The sequence below is a fragment of the Corvus brachyrhynchos genome, unplaced genomic scaffold (genome assembly GCF_000691975.1).
Source record: "Corvus brachyrhynchos isolate BGI_N302 unplaced genomic scaffold, ASM69197v1 scaffold369, whole genome shotgun sequence".
Taxonomy (NCBI): Eukaryota; Metazoa; Chordata; class Aves; order Passeriformes; family Corvidae; genus Corvus; species Corvus brachyrhynchos.
In genome coordinates, this window is record NW_008246055.1 from 332777 (window position 1) to 339408 (window position 6632).

The following is a 6632-nucleotide window of genomic DNA, read 5'->3' on the forward strand; positions in this document are numbered from 1 at the left end:
GGGCGGTTCCGGGTCTCGCTCCAGCGCAGCTCGGAGGGTGTCGGGGAGGGGTGTCCCGGTGGTGGCCGTGCGGGACAGTGCCGGGGACCCCCCGCTGGGCCTGGGGAAGCCGCTTTTCCCTCCGCTGCGTTTGGCGCTTCCCTCTCGGCAATGCCTCTGAGGGGGCTCGGGCCCGTCCCACAGCCCGTGGCACCCGGCCTCTCCTGGGGTCAGGACACAAACGGGGTTTGTTCCCCTCAGCCTTGGCTGTGGAGCGCCCCGAGAACACAGAGCCTCCGGCGCGGTGGGGCTGGGGCCCCGGGCCCCGCAGCTGGAGGTGGGAGCGGGATCATCACCGGGTGTCAGCCCGGTCCTCCGGAGCAGAACCACCTCCAGCCCAGCGGACACAGCCCACGGCAAACTGCTGCCGCCGCCCTGGGCTTGCATCAGCATAAAAGAGAATTTGTGGGGTTTTTTGACGGAGAAGGGAATCTGCCTTGTCCTGTGGCTGTGGGAGCTGCCCGGTTGGTACCGCGGACGCCGAGCGCTGCTGGATGCCGTCAGGATCAGCTCTTGCTGCGGAGCAGTGCAGTTCTCCAGAAGGGCCCGTAGCTGGCACTCGGCGCTGTCTGTTCAGGCAGCTGAGGAGCAGGAATCCAATCTTCCCCCTTGCACAGCAGAATGAAAGTTAACAAAAATTAAGAAGGTAGGAAAGAAGTGGTTCTTTGCCTTCAATGTCTGAATCTTCAGGCTGAGATGCACGTGATTCTCTGCAGCTACGTGACCAGAGACTTTTTAAAAGAGAAGTTGAGAATTCCAGGTGATTCATCAAGACAGGACTTAAAAACCCCTTATAAAACATTACAAAATATCAGAAAAATCATCACACATCGTGAGTTTCCACATTCACCAACTCAACATCCTTCCAGTTGTAATTTGCACTTTTGGCATAGGCAAAGAATGTTTTCTCTCTCTGTAGACTTTGCAACTGAATCTGGCAGTTAGGCTGGGCCCTTCCTGCCCTGAATATTGTAAAGAAGTGTGAGTAGTTATGCTTCTGAAGCACGAGCCAAGACAGAGCCCAGCCAGATATCCCTGGGCTCAGCTGGGCTTACACGGATTTCAGACACTCAGAAAATAGTTTAATCAACAAAGTCAGCAGCTGCAATGCTGTGAGACCCTGGGAAGCACAGCAGCGGGACAAGAAGAGCTCATTTTCAGACAGCTGCTTCTCTATAATAATGAAATATCCTGAATCAGAAGGGACCCACCAGGATCATGAGCCCAACCCCTGGCCCTGCCCAGACACCCCAACAACCCCACCCTGGGCATCCCTGGCAGCGCTGCCCAAACGCTCCTGGAGCTCTGGCAGCCTCGGGGCCGTGCCCATTCCCTGGGGAGCCTGGGCAGTGCCCAGCAGCCTCTGGGGAAGAACCTTTCTCTGATATCTGACCTGACCCTGCCCTGGCACAGCTCCAGCCGTTCCCTGGGTCCTGTTCCTGTCACAGAGAGCAGAGATCAGAGCAGCTCCTCAGGGGGAGCTGCAGCCCCCAGTGAGCTCTGCCCTCAGTCTCCTCCAGGCTGAACAAACCAAGTGGCCCTCAGCCACTCCTCACACAGATTTAGTTCCCTCCAGACCCTTCGCCATCCTCGTGTTCCTCCTTTGGATGCTCTCCAATTACTTCAGATCCTTTTGATACTGTGGTGCCCAAAGCTGTGCCCGGGGTAGGTGGATTCCTGCAGGCTGGGACTGGCCAGGAGATGGAGCCCTGGACTCCTGGAGCCTCCAGCATCACCTGCTGTCCCAGGGGGAGCACAGCCTGGGCCACGAGAGTGACACCTCTCCTCAGGCACCTGCATGCTGTTGGCATTTAAGTATTCAAAACAACCAAAAAAGGGAGCAGGCTGCTGTAATCCGGCAAAGTCACCTGAGGCATGAAGCCTGCTGGAGCAGCACTACTGCCACTGCCACCTTTTGCATCAAGTCTCTGTGGTTTGGCAGTGCTAAAAATGATCCCCCAAACCCAAGGATCCCTTTGTACAGGAAATGAACCAAGTGTGTGCTCCTCCCGAACCGCTGGCCTTGTGCAGGCGGTAGAATTCCCCCCAATGGACAAGAAATCTTTAATGCAGGCACTTTGCTGTTAAGCTGCACCTTGCTGGGAAGAAGGACAAACACCTATCTGTTGGCTTGGAGTTGAGATTTAGGTGAGGCAAGGGCTGCTGCCATCACAAAATCAGGAGGGGCAGTGTGGCAGAAGGTGGGGAGGGCAAGGCTTTACCTGCCCCTTCCAGCCCCAGTAAGCACTGGTTAAACCACGGGTGAAACCATGGCAGAGGCGTTGGGGTGAGGTGATAATTGGCAGGTGGAGAGCAGGAACTTCCTGGCAGAGATAAAACCACTCCTCTGCTGACGCTCAGGGCTCAAACGTGCTGACACTGGGCATCACAGCCCAGCTGCTCCCACTCCCCTCTCCTACGCCCCTCCACACCTCTGTGGGCTCCTGCTGCCTCTCCTTCTGAGGAGTCTTGCAACAGGGCAGCTGCTGGGTGAATCAGTGCCTGCCTTCTCTTGTGGCTGGTTGGGTTTCCAGTGGATCATCTGACAAAGCCAGCTGAGGAAAAAGTCCCAGGTGTGTGTATCTGACTCTTTTCACTGAGAGCAGCTTGTGCTGGAACGGGTAAATGCATCAAAGAGCCTTATTCTGTTCATGTAGCAACAGGCCCTGCACCAGTACTGACCTGATGTGGCACAGCTGGCATAGGAGGCATTTGTGCCAGGGCCTGGATTTTGAGCTAACAGAGCCTGAACTGTGTTTCTGCTTCATGACATTGCTTGCTGGGAGAATGCTGGGTACCTCACTCTGGCACACATGCTAACATTTCAACGGGTGCAAAGATTTAGTTACAAAAGACAGGGTAAATACTCGTGTGATGTACAAGGGACAGCTGCTGGTACACAGCTCTGGTGCCAGTTATGCTTGGGGCTGCAGTCATGAGAATCTTGCACAGGTGAGATGTAGTGGAAGTTACACTGTCAGCACTCATTCACTGCTCAGGCTGACAGGTGCCAAGTGATATTCTGCAATCCCTATTTCTATTTTCCTGAGAGCCCAACTCTGGTGCCTAAAGCTCTTCGAAAGCTGTGCCCATAACCCATCATGGTAGGATTCCCTGGGGTAAAATTCAAGTAGACATCACTTAGCAGCAAGAAGAGAAAAGAATTAAACCGGGAGATAAACTTAATCACTAATACACCTCCCCACACTTTCTATATTACTGCTATATTATATTATTCCATAAGCTGTGCTCCTCCTGTGTGCTGCCCGTGGGGATCAGCGCTGTTCGCTGAGCTGACACAGGAAAATCCTCCCTATGTACACCAGGATGTTGTGGTTTAACCCCAGCCAGCAGCTCAGCCCCACACTGCTCACTCACCCCTTCCCACTGGGATGGGGGAGAGCATCGTAAAAGTGAGAGAACTCGTGGGTTGAGGTAAAGACAGTTTAATAGGGAAAGCAAAGGCCATGCAAGCAAAACAGAACAAGGAATTCATTCCTCACTTCTCCTGGACAGGGAGGTGTTCAACCATCGCCAGGACAGCAGGGCTGTGTCACAGGTAACAGTTCCTTGTGGCAGGAAAGGTGTGTGCTAATGTCTTTGCAAACAATATCATGGGTGAGGGGATGGGCGTTAACGTCTTTGAAATGGATCTCAGTGTCTCTACCCGCTTCAAGCCGCAGGCCTGTTACAGAGCTCACACAGCTTGATTCCTGAAACAGGCAACGGGGTCCCGCACAAGCCTGACTTTCTGAACTTTGGGGTAAAATGCCAGGTTCAAGGGGGGATATGTGGTAGGTGGTTTGGGAAGGCTGTACCTTCCTGGTACCTCAGCAATGGGGAAAGTGTGAAAAACGAGGTTCACTCTCCTGTGAGAATTTTAAAGAGTTTAATATAAAGACAATAAGAGACACATAAAATAAAGCAAAGAGATAACGGCCGGGTGCCTTGGCGCTCTGCCAAGAGCACACCTGATGCTCGAGGCCCGTCCTTTTTATACCATTTTTACTGTCTGTTCTCTGGTGGGGTGGATCTCTTAATTCCTCAGACAGTCAGGGCTGATTGCAGCTTTGGGCCTCTTTGCCCCCCAGGCAGAGCGGTGATAAGGGCTCTCGGACCTTTAGGCCCTTTTGTTCTCTGGACAAAGTGTTGATTAGCAGCTCCTTGGGCCTCATCCTCTGCTCGCTTGGAGGTTATCTTACTTGCTCACACTTGCTAACATTCTTGCTAAAAAGAGAGAAAACTACATCCACACAGCAAAAAGCATTTCTAACATTATATAATATCTACCTTAATACTTTGCGAGAAGCCAATATTATAATATATGTTTATAACAAAAAGAAAAGGGCAACGTGCGGCCGGGAGTTTGGGACAAAAGGAGGCTGCACCCTCCGAAACCTCGAGAGAGAAAACCCCGCGGGTGTGTGCCCCAGTGGCCTCTCTCCCTTTATCCGAATCAAGTTGCAGGACTCCTCTGTCTCCTTTATGGACACTGGCTTTTCATAGCGGGATTTTCCGTACAAGTCCAGCCATTAACCCACCACCAAACCACGTCCCCAGGTGCCACATCTACATGTTTTTTGAACACCTCCTGGGTTGGTGACTCTACCACTGCCCTGGGCATCCTGTGCCAGTGCTTGACTACCCTTAAAGTGAAGAATTTTTTTTCTAATATCCAACCTAAACCTCCCCTGGCAGAACTAGAAGTTGCTTCAGCTTTGTAAAGCTGGCTAGGTGAAAAATGCTGGCAGCAGGGACACTCTCACTGGGAAATACTCTGTATCCTCACCCTCTTCCTGAATGTTACATTGGATCTGCCCTGCTTGAAACAAAGCAGGGAGGACAGAGGAAGCCGCCTGAGTGTGAAACCATGAAACAGATGGAGCTACAGTGTATATCCAAGTTGGAAAAGACTACAGCCGAGGTGGGAAGATCCAAAAGGAAAGGGAAGTTCTTTACAGATGTGGTCTCATGAGTCCAGTTTGGAGTTTGGGCTAGGGGAGAAACCAGTGTGGGGTGTGCAGGGCCCTGGCAGCTGGGTTTCCCTGTTCTGGCAGCTGGGTTTCCCTGTTCGCTGTCACCTCGGGCTCCAGCGCTTCTTGCTCTGGATGCGGCCCTGCTGCTGGGATGAACCTTTTCCAGAGGCTCTGATTTCACTGCTGGAGCAGAGCAGGGATGGGAGGATCCACTGTCCCACAAGAATTCCTGCACACGGCAGAGGCCAAAGCTCTGGGCTGCGGGGCAGGGGATCCCTGGCCGGGCTGTGCAAACCCGGGCCGGCTCTCAAGAGATCCTGTCTGGCCGTATGGGAAGGAAGTGAGGTACGGTGGTTTGGTGTTTCAGCAAGGAGAGCTGGGCTGTGGACTGAGACCTGGGGAGAGGGAAGACTGTGAATCTGGAGATTTGGCCAGAGTGTTGGGAAAACATCTGCAGCAATTCATCACTAGCCCCTGTGAGCACCGTGTGCAGGGCTGTCCTTCCTTTGCTGTGTCACTCTGCCAGTGGGGTTTTTTGATGTGCTGCAGTAACAACAGGGTCTTTCCTCCCTTGTTTCTGTAGAAAATGATGCATTTAACACATGCAGGTCCCCATAAAGCCAGGCCAGAAGTTTATAAACCACAGGGAAAGCAGTGGATTAATACCGCCCCTGGGGACTGAATGTGTTAAAGATCATCACATTAACACATCTTCAAAATCCTGAGCCCGGGCTGAGGTCTCAGTTCACACCAAATGAAAACCATGTCCCCGGACAAGGGAAGGGCCTTACCCAGTTGTTTGCAGAGTCACCCATAACACTGAGGTATTTATGGGGCTGTTTTGCCCTCCAGACTTCTCGCTACCTGATTTACAGTCTGGGAAAATGCAGCCAAATGGAAACCTGAGGGATCTTTCTTTTTTCTTCTCCCTGGCCTTCTCACAGGACAGACTGTTTTGAGGAGATGGGGTTCCTGTGGGACAAAGAGTACCCACCCACTGACCAGGGCTTCTCCTGCTGAGGCCTCGTGCAAGGCCTTAAACAATCCTGGGACCAAGTGTGGCTGTGAGATTTGCATGGTCATTTCATGCTCCGAGTGTTTGCACAGCACCATTAATTCCCTGGAAAGTGCAGCTTCCGGGAATGGGGGATGAACTCCGGGCTCATCACCACTGGAGGCTGTGGATACCAAAGTTTGCATGAGTTAAATGGGAAAACAAAAGAAGCTATTAGCAAAACTCGAGGGAAAAACAGACAGACAGACAGTATCAGGAATGAAATGCAAAGATCTGAGCTCTGGGGAAGTTTGAGCCCCATGGAGGATGGAGAGGAGCAAGGGCCAAAGACAAATATTTTTTGATTTCCCTCAGAATTGCTGACAAGTGCAGAACAGATTTATTTTCTTGTCTTCCATTATAATATTCCTGCATAAAAGCTAAAACACTGCTGGCTGCTTCTTGGAGGAAGTTCAAACATGGGGCATGCACACCTTGGAGAGGCAAGGCAAGACTCAAACATATTCACATCTATTCCCAAATGTTTGTCTTCCACCTGAAGTTTAGCTTTGACAGGGCCTCAATTTCCCATCTCAGGACATTTTGGGCCAGCACAGAGAGGG